Source organism: Grammomys surdaster, unplaced genomic scaffold (assembly GCF_004785775.1).
Source record: "Grammomys surdaster isolate TR1022 unplaced genomic scaffold, NIH_TR_1.0 97, whole genome shotgun sequence".
NCBI lineage: Eukaryota > Metazoa > Chordata > Mammalia > Rodentia > Muridae > Grammomys > Grammomys surdaster.
This window is the reverse complement of record NW_021604576.1, coordinates 3,526,057-3,542,670: the sequence shown is the minus strand read 5'-3', so window position 1 is coordinate 3,542,670 and position 16,614 is coordinate 3,526,057.

Sequence of the window (16,614 nt, the reverse complement as noted above, 5' to 3'; positions counted from 1 at the left end):
ATCACAACATAATATACCCAAACCTACGGGACAAAATGAAGGCAGTTATAATAGGCAAGTTCATAACATTAAAAAAATCATAGAGGGCTGGAGAGATTGTTCAGCCATTAAAAGTGAGGATCACAACCAAACTAATTTGAAAAACATCATATTAATAACTAAAACACACTCAAAAAGCTCCAGAAAAATAAGAAGAAATAACACCAAAAAGTATATATGGAAAAAATAATCAAACTCAGGGCTAAAACCAATAAAATAGAAATAAACAAATAAAAATAATAATATATGGAATCAATGAAACCAAGAATTGGTTCTTTGAGAAAATCAACAAGGTTGATAAAACGTTAGACAAATTACCAAAAGTCAAAAGAGAGATTATTCAAATCAATAAAATTAGAGATCAAAAGTGAGACACTACAACAGACAATGATGAAATTCAAAGAATCATAAGGACATATTTTAAAAATAATTGTCTACCAAACTGAAAAGCCTAAAAGAAATGCATGGATTTCTTGTTGTGTGTGTGTATGCAATTATATTTTTCAAAAGTCTCAATCTACCCCCAAATCCCCAGAGACAGATGGAGTCAACACAGAATTCTATCAGAACTTCAAAGAAGAACTAACACTAATGCTCCTCAAATTATTCCATAAAAAATTAATAGAAGTAACACTTTCTAAATCTTTTTTTGTGTTCTTTTTATTTTTTTTAAATAATTTATTTATTTTTTCTCAAGTCGTAATTCATTCACACAGGGGTTATAAACACGGAAAGGCAGGATGTGGAGAAGGAGATGACACTGGAGTGTGGGTGTTCAGGGGGAATACAGATAACTTTCAGAACTAGGTATCAGCTGGGTGAAGGTTCAGGGGACAGGTCACTATGACTCTGCCTATGACTCACTTGTCCTTATCTAAGTTGGTATTGTCTGCCAAGGCTACCTATTTACAAGGTCTATGACTACTCAGGCTGGTAAATTTCCACAAAAGCTGCCTGATTACAGTAGCTTACAGCCATCTGTTTCAATGTTTTTCCACAGAGACCCAAGACTTGGTGTTAGTATACATGTATGACAGGCCTATTGTTGATTTTAGGCCTATGGCTGATTTTAGGCCTTCAGTGTGTAAGCAGGGCTGCCCCTGACATCTCCTCCCTTCTCTAAGTATAGAAGGGCTGTGGTGATTCTAATCTTGCGAAGGCAGGGATAGAGGCCTGACTTCCAGTAATTGAAGGGGACCTTGTAATGGCTTTGGTCCCCCTGTTGTTGTCCAGTGAGGCATGAGGGACATACCCATCCCGATGTCTTTTTACTGGAGAGGGGATACTTTTGACATCAACCCCTATGCAGTCAGGCTTCTAAATCTTTTTAAGAAGCTATTATTATTCTGATTCCAAAACCAAACAAAGGTCTCCAAAAAACCAAAATTATAGATCAATATCCCTTATGACCATAGATGCAAAAATTATTAAGAAAATATTTGCAAACCAAATTCAAGAAAATATCAAAAAGATTATCCAGCCTGATCAAGTTGACTTCATTCCAGAGAGGCAGGATTATTTAACATATGTAAATCAATAATGAAAGTAAGAATTCAAAGTACCTTTATTTGCAGATGATATGATGTTATACATAAAGATTTTTCTAAGAAAAAAATGCTACAGCTGATAGAGACTTTCAACAAAGTAGAAGCATACAAAATTAAAAAAACAATAATCAGACTGAGAAAGAAATCATGGAAACTGTGCCTTTCACAATAGCTTCAAAACAATATCTTGGGATAACTCTAATGAGACAATGAAAGACTTGTATAATAAAAACTTTAAGACACTGAGGAAAGAAATTGAAGGAGACATAAGAAAATAGAAGACCCTTCCATCCACATGGATTGGTAGGACCAATATTGTGAAAACAGCTTCTACAGAATCAACGCAATCCCCATCAAAATTCTAACACAATTCTTCACAGAAACTAAAACAATAAAGTAAAAAATTAAAAAGAAAATCTTCAACTTTATATGGAAATACACACCCATACACACACACACACATACTAAAATAATCCTTAATGATAAAAGAACTGGAGATATCACCATCCCAGATTTTTAATTGTGTTATAAAGCTATAGTAATAAGAACAGCATGATATTTGCATAAAAACTGACAGTTTGATCAATGGAATCAAATTAAAGACCCAAACATAATTTCATACATCTTCAGATACATTCTTTTGACACAGAAGTCAAAAGTACTCCAGTGTGTACTGGAGAAAAGACAGCATTATCAAAATTTGTGCTGAAAAAACTGGATAGTTGTGAGTAGAAGAATGAAAATAGATCCATGTCTATCACCCTGCATAAATTCACCATAAGACTAGATTCCATGAATATGATAGAGGTAAAAGTGAGGAATATGTTTGAACTCATTGTCACAGGAAAGAACTTTCTGATAAGGCCACATACAGCACTGCCATTAAGACCAAAAATTAATTTAATGGAACCTCATGAAGCTAAGAGGCTTCTTTGCACTGAAGGAAACCATCATTTGAGCAAAGCAGTAGCCTATAGAATAGGAAAAAATCTTTACCCATTATACATTTGATAAAAAGTAGTATAATATACGAAGAACCTGAAAAAAAGCTTAACATCAAGAAAAAATAACCCAATGAAATACAGAACTAAAGAGATAAAATGCAAATGGATAAAAATACACTTGAAATTTTTTTCAACATCCATCGCTTTCAGGGAAATACAAATTAAAAGTCCTTTGATGCCAGGGATTATCCCAGCATCCAGTTCCCCAGGAAGGCAGCAAATGTGGGTATGAAGTTGGAATGGGGTCAAAAGCTGCTTACTTTTGGAAATTTAACTCTTTCTTGCTCTTCTGGGGAATAGAAGCTGTTGACTTCTGGCAATTAACTCCTGCTGATAGCAGCAAGGGAAAAGAAAGTTAGTTACTTGTGTTCCTTTTCTTTTTGACTCAAGCCTCTCGCTGGCCACAGGAAGGTCTTGGAGCTCTTTAACAATTCTTGAGCCATAGAGAAAAGAAAAAAAGATATCAAGCTGTGAAGGGCTAAATCCCCACTTTATTGTTGTTCTTAGTTTTTATACTTTCTCTAAAAAATTACCCCTTACAATTATCCAATAGAATGTTACATCAGGATAATTGATTACATGGCTTTCTAAGCATTTTTACATTCCATATGTTCATAGTAAGTTTAAGGCAATAATTCATGTCATAGATTGATAGGGTTTAAGGAGTTACAGCAGAATTGTTTACATGTTTTTCCATTAAGACTTGTACCTGACTAAATGTTCATTATGTAGTTCATGTCTTTACAAGTTTATTATAAGTTTAAAGCAACAGCTTTTGTATCACAAGTTATTCTGGCTTTGCCAAGAGACAAATCCTCTGCCTTGTGTCTTATTAATTTGAAGTCTTGTATAGATAAACTAGTCAATATTTTATTTTCTGTCCTTGCACCTACAATAAATTGTCCATTCCCAGTGTATGACCTTCAGTTACCAGATAGCGGTCTCATTCCTAACCTAGAGAGAATGTTTTCCTATATCGTAAATTTGTTCCAAGCCTGCTTTCTTTTCCTAGTACAATTAGCCCATCACACCTGAAGAACTCTATATCCACCTTTTGTTCTGTAGGGGGCTTGAGATTACTTGTATCAATTTAGGAGTTCTACAAAGTCATTAAAAGGAATTATGAAATCATCAATTCATCTCTACAGTACTATGCAGAAAATGTACACAGAAAGTACATCTTCATGTTGGTTCTGCAGGAGATCTACACAATAGTGTGTGCTGACACCCAGGAATCATTAGGCTATGTAATAGTGGTAGGAAAGGCATATCAGCAGTGAGAAGCAATTCTGGGATGAAGTCTCTGAGGACCTTGCATCTCAGAACGCACCTACTGTAGCCATGCAAAATGGTAGGCCATCTTCTATTAACTCACTTGCTTGCCATAACCTTTCCTAGATGGTTTCTGACACTTTGAGAATTAATTTTATTCCAATACAGGTGACCAAGATCAATGCAAAGCATGACAACATATGTTGACAAATATGTGGGGAGAGGGAGACATTTATTCATTGCTGATAGTGTGCAAACTAGTATTAAATAAATCAGTATGGAGTTTCCTCCAACTGTCAAAATCCATCTATCACAAGATCCATCTATACCACTTTTGGGTATATACCCAGCGGAGTCAATATCTTTCTATGGAGATAGTTGTTCATCCATGTTTATTGCTGTTCTATGTGAAATAGGTAGAAACTAGAAAAAGTCTAGATATTCATCAACTGATGAGTGGATAAGAAAAAAATGTTGCACTTGCACTATGGAACATTATTCAGCTGTTAAGAAAATGGATATTAGCAGGTAAATGGAGCTATAAATAATCTTATTAGATGAGATAACCCAAATCCAAAAAGATGAATATTGCATGTTTTGTCTTATATGTAGATATTAGCTTTTAAGCTTTTGATGTGTATGTTTCAATCAGAATAACAGCAGAGGTTAGGGAGCCTCTAAAGGACCAGGGGAGAGGAGGAGATCTTACAAGGAATGGGAAGTGGAATATAGTGTCATAAAGAGATAAAGGAGAAACTAGGATGGAAGCAAGATGGAAGGGCAAGATAAAGGAGAGAATATGGAGAGGGACAATTAACACTAAAGGCATTTTGAAAAGTCATATGAAAACCAAATACTATAGAGGCTTTCTAAATATATGTATGTATGTATGAATATATATATATATATATATATATATATATATGAAATTTAAATTGAGTCACCATATAATAAGAAAGACAATGGCCTAACTAGACATCATATGCCACCAAGTAAAATCTCCAGTGTCAGGAATGAGTTACATCTTGCTGTTTCCTTGGCCAATGGGGTCCCTGTCAGACATAACAGTTTTTCCAAGGCTACTGTTTTCTTCCTACAACTTGATGGTAATGCTCTACTGATGAAAGCACTACTTATGTCATGGAGAAATAAAGCTGGTGCCCAACTAAAAGCTTCATTTCTACTAACTAGCATCCATGGTGCTGGAAGGTGCTTTGTATGCTACTGGACGAGAAAAGTAATCATCAACATCACCTAGCTATAAACCTTGAAACCTGTAACAATAATCTGCCTACAAGATATATTGGTGAAATCGTGACACAAATGTTATGGTAGTAACCAACCACCTTTTAGTTAGATTTAAAACTTATGAAACTCATACCCAACACTACCAAAGAGACCATCAACCTGAGACTAGATAGGTCTTTGGTTCTAGGGGAAAACCTACTACTACTACACTGTTAAATGAACACAGCAATAAAATGACTTCTAATGACATATTATTATGCACATAGTTCAATGCCTCACTCAAGCGTCATCCGAGAAGCTGCTTCTTACAGTAGAATTAACACAAAGCTCCACAACTGTGGAGAGTTAGAGACTTTGGAGTACTCAGGCATAAATGAGATTTTTTACTACACCAGTCTCTTAAGGCTCAGGAATCTTTGTAAAAGAAGGGGCAGAAAGTTTCAGAGGCAGAGTTGGTAGATGACTCCAAAGAACAGCATCTTTCAGCCACAACAGGACTCCATATAGATGAACTTAAACAGACTGAAAACAGGTACAAGACCTGCAAAGACTCAAAACAGAAAAAAAAAAAAACTAACACTGAGAAAGGGATGTGGACACAAAGTTCCACCCCCAACCAAGAAGCTTATTGCAATTGACGCCTGCTGTCAAAAGAAAAACGAAATTAGTGTCATTAGTTATACCAATCACTCTCTAGGTCAGGTCCCATGCTCAGGAGTAGTGCCCACTTTTTGTTTTGTTTTACTTTGGCTTAGTTTTTTGTTTTTTGGTTTTTTGTCTTTGGGTTGTTTGGTTGTTTGTTTTTATTTTTGTTTTGTTTATTTTTTGATGGAAGAGAGGGAAGAAAAGAGGAAAAAGAACATAGAGTTGTGTGGGCACAAAAGTATCTGGAAGAACTTGGGGAGGAGAGAGAGTATGATCAAAATATATAGTATGAAAAGATTTAAATAAAAAGGACAACTTTATCAACTAAAACATAAAAAAATAACAAATTCGATAACTCAGGTACGGTTTCTATGGGAAGACATTGACACTCTGCACTTTCTAAATAATCTGTTTTACTGCATATATACTACTAAAATGCTCAACACTCATGACAATCACCTCCCAAAGCCTGGGCAGCCAATGGTGTGTGGGCTGTTGTGAGCAGTAACTGCAGCAAACAAAAAGATAGAGAGTTCTTTGAATAGTTTGAGGTTCAAGGGAAGAAGTGCCTTAGAGGGTGATTCCTTCATCAGGCTGTGATTTAACTGCATTCAGAGACTAAGTATGAAACTCTTGTGTGAGTCAGATGTTCTATATCTGGCTATATAAACAGAAACAAGTTATAGCGTGCATGGGAAAGACAATAAATCAAAACCAAACTGGTACAGCTAGACTTTGAAAGCCAGTTTGATTACTCTCTGCACATTTGTCAATTCCCAGGTCTAAGATCACCTGCTGTGTTGTATGAATGAAAGTGTTACATCCCATTACCTGCTTGGCCTGTCGCCCATATGGTTGTCAGCAGAGAAATATTTATTGAGCCTCCCACAGATGAGCAATTTTAGAAGCTATATTAACTAGAAAAGATCCAAAAGGTATAATTACTAAGATCCAAAAAAAAATCACTTTTTTTTCGGATTCCTAAAAAGCAGCAAATCCTGTGTTCCTTATAAGAACCCAGCACAGAATTCACCCTCAAAACACTAGACTTAAATAAAGGAAACTTGGATGGAGCACAGACCGTCAGATCTGAAGTGAAGATTAACTGTGTTTGTGACGCCTTACCTTGCACAGGCCTTATCTCATTCAAACCTACTCCAACTCATAAATGATGAAAGCAAGTTCCAACAAGAATGGGCAAATGGATAACAAAGCTGAGACAGCCCAACCAAGCACAGGGCTGTAAAAAGGCTTTTACATGTATTACAAAGATTGAGCACACCAGGCAGTGGTGGTGCACACCTTTAATCCCAGCACTCAGAAGGCAGAGGCAGGAGAATCTCTGAGTCTGAGGCCAGCCAGATCTGCAGAGCAAGTTCTGGATAGCCTGAGTCACACAGAGAAGCCTGTCTCTTAAAAAAAAAAAAAAAAAAAAAGGACTAAGCACACACTCAGATTTTCAAAGCCTTTACCCACCTGCCTACAAATTATAGATAGGTACTTACACATTCCTATTATGATACTCAATTCTTGATACATGTTATTACTCCAGAGTGTCACAGGACACACCTGAAAAGCAGGACTACTGCTCCCTTGAAACATGAAAGCTCACTAGTAGTTCTAAGTAACCTTGTACTGATTCTTGGGATTGTGGTCTTCTTTAAAATGTGTCACATAGGGTCTGGGAAAACTTTCCTCATATCTTTGTTACTGGCCTTTCCCTTTCAATTACACGTTTAGATTACTTGTTTCCTTGGGTTTGGCTAAATCTCAAAGTTCTAACTGTTCTTTACCACCTACCTATCTCCTTGGCAATATCCTCACATGAGCACAAATGTGATTTTATCTCTCATCTGTTTTTGTCAAACACGTGTTTGTATATACTTACTTACACTTTGCAGGCTCGGGTTTGTCTAAAGTTGGGAACTATTGTGGAAATCATCTCCATCCCTCTGTCCTCTGTGGTCTTCTGTCAGGAGAAGAGTAGGAGCAACATTCTTCATTTCTCGTGTACCTTGAATTTCTCCTTCTTCTCAAGATTCATTATCCCTCTCTAGAAAAAAAAAAATCTCCCCAGGCCTTGAGTTTGGGGAAATGTCTTCTCACCTCTTTTCTCTTCAGAAAGTTCTCTCCTTTTTAAAGAATATTGTCTGCCTTACTCTTCCGTGTAATACATATGCCGAGGGCAGGCCTCTATGGAACAAGATTGTGTTTGTTCTTACTATGATTAGGTAGGTCACATCTAAATCATTGTCTTCAAATTCCACCAACAAAGTTGATGTGTGGTACCCTACCCAAGCTGTCTTTATAGACCTCCACAATTATTCTAAAGTTTGAGTGAAGAACATAATTTACTAGCACCATCATATCACACAGGAGATAATAATCACAACAAAATTACCACAAAAGCCATGGCACAGTGGTACACACCTACAACCCTAGCACTCAGGAGGCAGAGACAAGATCACAAAATCAAGGTTGAGTACTGGCTAGTTTTATGTCAATTTGCCACAAGCTAAAGTCATCTGAGAGGAGGAAACCTTAATCAAGAAAATGCCTCTTTAATTTCAAGCAATGGGCATTTTCTTAATTAGTTATTGGTGTGGGAGGGCCCATTCAGTTGTGGGTGGTGCTATCCCTGGGCTGGTGGTCCCAGGTGCTGTAAGAAAGCAGGTGGAGCAAGCCACATCAAGCAAGCTAATAAGCAGCACCACTCCATAGCCTGTGTATCAGCTCCTGCCTCCAAGCTCCAGCCCTACTTGAGATCCTGTCCTGACTTTCTTCAATGTTGGACTATGATGTGGAAACATAAGCCAAATAAACCCTTTCCTCCCCAACCTGCTTTTTTGGCCATGGTGCTTCAGCATAGCAATAGAAACCCTAAGACAGTCAGTTTGGGCTATAAAGCAAGTTGTAGGCCAGCCTGAGCTACATATCATGACTGTCTCAAAAGCAAGCAAACACACAAATGATTGCCTTAAAAAAATACTATATTTGGTAGAGCATAAAGTTCATTTTATATGTAAGCAACTCATATTTCAATTTTATCATCTTTCACGTATCTACTTCAAAATAATCTTCTGTGACTTATTTACTCAGATGATTGATATTTGATTAAATCTAGCAAGAATACACTCAAGTTTAATATCTATCTTGAAGGAAGATATTTTCAAAACAAGTTTTCAGTTGTACAGGATTTATTTTTAATACATTAACATGATTTAAATTTCCCTGGTTAATATTAAGAAATACCACATCTGAATGCACTCTAGAGTTTTGAGAACTATATAGATCTTGACTACAAAGTTGTATTTTTTTCAGTATTAAAGATCAGATATTGAATGTCATGTATGCAAGCAAGAGCCCTACTAAGCCACATCCCTAGCTCAAAAATGTTTTATCCTAGTATGTGCACAAGTGTGTGTCTGTGTGTATATGTTTGTGTGTGTGTACAGGTACACAACACATATGGAAATGTGAGGATCACCTTTAATATTGTCCTCCCTGTTTAAGATAGGGTCTTTTGTTGTTCACTGGTGCATATGCCAGGCTAGCTGGCCCTCAAGCTTCTGTGTTTCTCCTGTCTCTATCTCTGATTGCCTCATAGGAGAAATGGAATCACAGATATCCAGCACTACATCCAGTCTTATGTATGTTCTGGAGATCACAGATTCTCAAACTTGCACAATGTAAGAAGCATTTTACCTACTGGGTCATCCCCCCCAGCTCAAATATATTTAAACATAAACTTGAGAACTGAGAAACTAAAACTTGAAATATGTATACCTGGTAATCCTGCAGCATGCTTTTAATCCAGGAATTGTTCCTGTATTTAATTCCATGATGTTTAAGTTAGTACTGACAATAAACTGTTAAAGAGATACATTAACACTTCAAGGTTACTAGCCTGAACATCTTTAACAGAGATAGCCTTGCTCACAGCTATCTTCATATAACAGTGTACTAAACAGTATTAAATCATTCATACTCTATTCTCAGTAGCCTCATAGCATTTTGATAGAACAACTAGCCATATATAATGCAAAAATCTGACTTCCTGAGTTCATATCTGGACTCTCTTATTTAACAGTTGGGGGACAATACACATATAACAGTTCTACATTTCAATATCTCCATTGGTAAACTGTGAATAGCAATTGTCCTTGCTAGAAAATATTGTTTTACATGCATTATTATGTGGAAAATGCTTAGAACTATCTGATACATATCTTACTATCTGGCATCATATAAATATTAGCTATTATTTTTTAAGAAAGGAAGAATCTTTGATCATGTCCTCGTAATCTACAATGTGAAGGATGGTAATTGTGTCTAGACATGATCATTTTTTCACAAGTTCTTTTCTTTGAAAAGTCTATAGACCCAGCACTGCCTGAGAAACAATAAGAGCTGTCGGTTGGCTAATTACATCAACATTCTCTAGCCAAAGACTGCAAGAGACCCATCTACAGTGATGCAAAACTGGATTTACTAATTCATTGCAAGCAGGGAAAACAAGCATCGTGGGGACACGGAGGGAATCTCAATAAGACACTGTTAGGAAGAATTTTCTATAGTTGAGCCTAGGGAGCATCCAAGGAAATGGGCATCCTCTTCATACTAGATGCTGTCTAGGACCAGGGAGAGTTCTAATTGAGTAGCTTAGGTTTTTTTATCCAATCACTGAAAGACAAAACTCAAGATAATGCTATAATGGGGAAAGAGGCAGTGGTCACTAGTTGTTAGCCAGGAACGAGGAGTATTTGCTCATCTTCTTGATGGACAATGTTCGTATTTTTGCCTGGTCAGACATTCCCAATCTATTTCTGTCCAGCTTTACAGTCTCTAAGTTGTTTCGGTTGAGGATAGTGTCCTGTGAAAGTGTTTGCCTTCCCACAGGAGAGCACACATTCAAACTAAGTACTTAGAAAGCTCCTGGCTAGCAGAGACTTGTTTTCCTGTTTCCCAAACTGAATAAAAGAGTTGTGATCAAATGGCAGGGCTGGTGAAAAAATAGTAGCTATCATTGCTATTATATACACTGTTGGGTTTAGTTTAAAGTCCTTTCTTTTATAATCATTGTGTAACTTGAGCCTCAGAACAATTCAAGTAGGACAGGGGCCTTCACTTACTCAGCTCCAGAGGCTCAATAGATAATATACGTCATGCAAATGACCACTCCTTGATGCCATCTGGAATTGTGATGCAATACTTCTCTAGGAAGATACATATTTCAGTTCCTTTTAATAACAATTTGGGTCACAGAAGCTTCAGGGTGCTTCTTATTTTCCAGCTATACTTCAAGTTCTCCCTAGAAATCTCTTCAACCTCTGGTGTCTCTGATGAATCACACTTCCTGCTTCCACTAGGCTGTGCTTGTCTGCCCTGTTAAGACCTGATCTCCACAGGCTACTTCAGTGGGGACAGCTTTGCCTATTGTCCACAGTCCTGTCTCTGCCCCAAACAGAATCTTTAAAAGGGTAGTAAACTCACATCCTCTTGCACACGGTCACTTCCTAAAGCGAAAATAACTGTGCTGCCTTAAAAGGTAGTACACCTCAGCATGTTTTGCTTACAACTTTGGAAAAACAGGGAACGTATCTTTTGAGCTATGGAAAAAAAATAGAAAAGCAAGCTATTCTGCTAAATTCAGGCACTGAAATTCCTAGATTTAGAGTAATCAACTAGTTATATGTAAGTTCTTGCACATTTTGAGAAACCTGCCAAATAAAATCCCAGAGGAAAATGGAAATTCCCAGGAAAATTTTGTACTAATGAATCTTTGTCCTGCACCATCTTTTTGTTTCTGGGAATTTCCCGACTCACTCTATTTCTCTCCTTAGACACTGTACAAAGTGAAAGTGAAAACAGAACAGGCCACTGGTTATCATCGACCCAAAGGACTTCCCAGAAAGAAAATGGACTCTGAGCCCAATAGATGTGCTCCAGCATCCTAACCCTGCAGCTCACAGACTGTCGCTTCTGGAAAGTCACACTACCGCTGTAAGCACCACTTTCCCTAATTTGCCCATGAGTTTTTCCTGACACTGAGAGGAGAAGCCTGAATTTTCAGCAGAACACGTAAAACCTTGTGAGCATGTCCTGCAGTCTAATCTTTCCTAGGGACAGTCAAAGCATTTTGAATCCAGAGATAACATTTATTTTCTTATTAAAATTATTGTACTTCCAGCACTTAGGATAAGGGTATATTAAATGTCTATTAAATGTGCTGCCCTGGGATACTGGGCTGGAGATGTGAATTACCAGGCAGGCCCAATTTTCATTTGCACACTTCTTAATATCTATTGAGTGCCATACACCATACCTATTTAGGACATATTAAAATCATATTAATATGAATAAGAAGGAGAAAATGTTTCTAGTATATTATAGGCAACTAAATATACTAATGAAGTAGTAGGTATTCAGTACCATTCATCTCTCTGTTCTTTTAATCATGAATCAAATCAGGGGATTTTGAAACAGATTATTTTCTCTGTATTCTTTACCATAATAAACCAAATACAACTTGAGGACTAAAATACAGTTTCATTTAGAAAGATTTTTTTTTATTTATCATGAAGAAATTATTAAACACAGTGAATTCAGCTAATTTTATCTTATATCTCCTTGCTTTGAGAGTATGTGGAGATCAACAAAGGAGTGGGTCACTGGTATTCTGACCTAGTGTTCTAACCTCATGATCGGCTTTCTACAACGACACTGTAGGGCAAGAGAGGTTGCTCAGCACTTAAGAGCACTAGCTGTTCTTCCAGAGGAAGATTCCCTGCATCCATGTGGCAACTCACAGTTATCAGTACCTCCAGAAGCTATTCCCTCTTCTGGCCTCTGTGGGTACCAGGCAGATGTACATAAATACACATAAAAATAAATTAAGAATTTTAGCCAACTGTGATGGCAAATGTCTTCAACTCCAGTACTCAGGAGGTGAGACAGTTGGATCTCTGTGAGTTCAAGGCCTGCCTGGAACTACATAGTGAGTTCCAAAAGAGCCAGGGCTATGTAGAGGGACCCTGTCTCAAAAGTAAAAATGATGATGATGATGATGATGATGATGATGATGATGATACTGAGGAAACCTAAAATGTTCCTTGATGGATATATGATTAAACAACTATATTATACCCATCCTGTGCAATACTACTCAGCAATTTATAAAAAAGCTATTGATACAAACAAAATGTCTCATGGACCTCAAGGGTATGATGCTGAATAAACTAAAACAATCTGCAAACATTACATATTTTATGATTCCATTAACATATTATGGTTTGTATATAAAGCAGCCTTCCAGAAGCCGGTGCATTAAAGGCTTACTTCCCCACTAGTAGCATTACTGAGGGGTGGTTAGATCATGAGGCTTGCTTCATTTATTGGTCATCTATTGATCTGCTCCTAACTGAAGGGGCTGATAGAAATCAGGGGCCTACTTGAAGAAAGCAGGCCACTGCAGACATTGATAGCACGCTTTCTGTGAAAAATAGTGTCCCTGTCCTTCCATATTTCTCTATGCTTCCTAGTGAACAGGTTTGCACTACACAGGATTCCTGCCATAATGTCCTGGCTCACTGGGTCCCCAAAGTAGTGGAGCTACCAACCACAGACCATAGCTCTGAAACTATGAGGCAAAATAAACTCTTTTTTTTTCTTCAGGTAGATTTTCTCAAGTATTGTGTCACAGTGACAGAAAAGCAATTTTGACATGGCAAGATTAGGTAGACACAGAGAACAGATTCAGTGCTTGCAGAGATTTTCCTTCTGACAGCCATGAGGGATAATCAGTTCCTCTCTCCTAGCCTGTGGTAACTTCAATCACTCCTTGATTTACTGCAGTTGCCCTTGTACCTGTGTCTTCACTCTGTTGTTGGGGGAGGGGGTCTTACTAAATACCATAGGCCCACAGGCTAACCCCAAACCCAGGAGCCTACTTCCTCAACCTCCCAAGTAATGGACTGTAGGCACATACCACCACATTGGATCCATTTTTTTCCTATATCAACAATCATCTTAGATTAAGGCCTAGACTTTAACTGAATCAACTCTATCTTAGAAATTTTCTTGTTGCTGTGGTAAAATACCCTGCAAAAGCAACCTATAGAGGGAAGGGTATATTTTAGACTCAGTGCTGGAAGGCACAATTGATTATGGCAAGGGAAGCAAAGGAACAAGAGCTTAAAACAGGCAGTCAAACATTCTCTATAAGAAGGGGGTGATGAATGCTTGTGCTTTTTGTAAATAGGGGTACAGTATAGAAACCAAGAAAAATGTGGGAGCAAGATTTTTATTGTGGATGAGAGAGAGGGTTGGGGGGGGGGGTCATTCAGAGGCATCTGGAAGAGTCCATAGCTAAGGGAAACTGACTGGATAAGGCCCAGAGTTATCTGTGAGGAAAGCAAGAATAGCAGAAGAACAACAAGAGCGAATTTCAAGTGTAGTATGCACATGAAGAGGGAGAGAGACTTACTATCACGTAGAGAACAAGGGGTATCCAGGAGGAGGGAATCCTGAGAAGAACAACAGTCTGGGAGCTAGTCTGGAGGAGTAGTAGTGGGCAGACAGACGGGGAATCATAGTGTAGATAATCAACAAGATAGCAAGCTTCTGGCTTTTCCATAAAGTATGACCTTTCTGGCTGACTTTCCCGGGGAAGGTTCTAGGCAGGGCATGGATATGTCAAAGCTTGCACAGTGAGATACTTCGGACCTACGCCTCTTTTATCAAGCTGATCGATGAAAAAAGAGAGGAGAAAGGAACCCATCCTATGTCACCAAAACACTCAAACTACCAATTTTCCAGGGGAAAGTAGATCTCGTTTTCTATCTCCTCCCTACTTATGATCAGTCTATTCATTTGTGGCAAGTGTGTGTGTGTGTGTTTGTGTGCCCGCACACGCGCACACGCGCACACATGCTTTCCTTTTAATGAAACTTGATTGCCTTCTACTGCTGTGATTTTTTTTTCTGTCTCTTAATTCTTTAATTGTTGGGGAAAACTGAACTCAATCCATGACCCTGGATGGTAACATAAGCAGGTTCCAACACCACTACACTTGACTTGAAACTATGCTGCTTTTGAGAAAGTGCCTTCTTTTGCAAAATGTTTGTATCTTATTTCTAAGTGAGATGTGAATGTCTTAAAGCTGCTATTTCCTAAACTAATGCAGTAAGACACAAATAAACTTTATTCACAATAACATTTAGGTATAATTTTGTAGGATTTTGAATAAATGAGTTCAACATATAGATGTGATCCTTATTATAGAGCCTAATTTGTCTATTTTGTCTAAGTTTTTGTCTAGTAAATTTACATTTACTTCAATACTAATGTCTTAAGCTTCCTATCATTAATTACTTGATTATGAAAATTAAGTGTATATATATACACAAAAATACATGTATGTATGTACATATGTAGACATATATATCTTAGTTGAGAATATATACACAGTATGTTGTAAATACATATTTTTAAATTTTTATTTTTTATTTACGTGTATGTATGTTGCCTGCAGAAGCCAGAATCTCTTGGTCAGATTCCCTGGAGCTAGAGAACAGGCAGCTGTGAGCCACTAAACTGGAGTACTAATAACAAATCTCAGGTCCTCTGGAAGAAGTACAAGCCCTCTCAATGGCTCACCCATGACTCCAGCCCAAGAAAACATAATCTTAGAATGTAGACTTGTAAAAAAGTATTAAGAATTAGAGTATAAGAAAGTGAATGTCAACGTTATATACATATTACACTACTAATATAAGGAACACAATTACAGATTGTAGTATCCTTGTGTGTGTAGGATCATGGAACTATTTCGCTCACAAATATGAGATATTCGCGCCAAACATCGTACTGAACAGTCATCTAAGTAGAAAGGTGTTTAAAGTAAAAAGATGAAATAGTGCTGGGTTTTGATTGTTTTTTTTTCTTGTTGTTGTTGTTGTTTTTGTCTTTGTTTTTCTTTTTGGATGGAAGACTTCCCAAATACAAGAAATGGTTCTATTTTTCAATTTGCGTGTAAGCTCTGGGGAATAAAAGGAGAAATAGTTTGCTGGTAAGTCACAAAAGCTCAACACCTCAATTTGTCACTCTAACAGCGCTGGCCTCTACCTCACTCCTCAAGTGGCAGCCACTGAGTAAGGACTGGAGTGGAAGAAGCAACCAGATGGTTACAGCTCAGGAAGTGGGGCCTGAAGAAGTCACCAGGCTCCCCAGCCGCAGTCACCCCACACCCTATCACTTCTGGGTTTTGGAGGCTAAGGAAGACACGGGGGCCAAAGGAAAATCCAGTCGTCCCACCTGACACCGGCCAGGAGGACGGACTCCAGAGGGATTTTCCCCAGAGGAAAACTTTTCCAGGCCTCAGTGGTGCCCACTTGTGGGGGAAGGGAGGCCTCGGCTAACTTTACCCTGTAGAGGGAGGAGCCGGCAGAGGGAGGAGTCTGCAGAGGGAGGGGCCGGCAGAGGGAGGAGCCGGCAGAGAGAGGAGCTTTCAGAGGGAGGGGCCGACGGAAGGAGGAGCTGGCAGGAGGAGCCAGAGGACGGAAGAGCCGGGGGAGGGAGGAGCCTGCAGAAGGAGACGCCTAAGGAGGAGCCTGCAGAGGGAGGAGCCGGCGGAGAGAGGACTTTGCAGCGGAAGGAGTCGGAGGAGGGAGGAGCCAGCAGAGGGAGGAGCCTGCAGGAGGAGGAGCCTGAGAAGGAGCCTGCAGAGGGAGGAGCCGGCGGAGAGAGGACATTGCCGAGGGAGGAGTTGGCGGAGGGAGGAGCTGGCAGAAGGAGGAGCCAGAAGACGAAAGAACCGGCGGAGGGCGGAGCCGGCGGAGGGCGGAGCCGGCGGAGGGCGG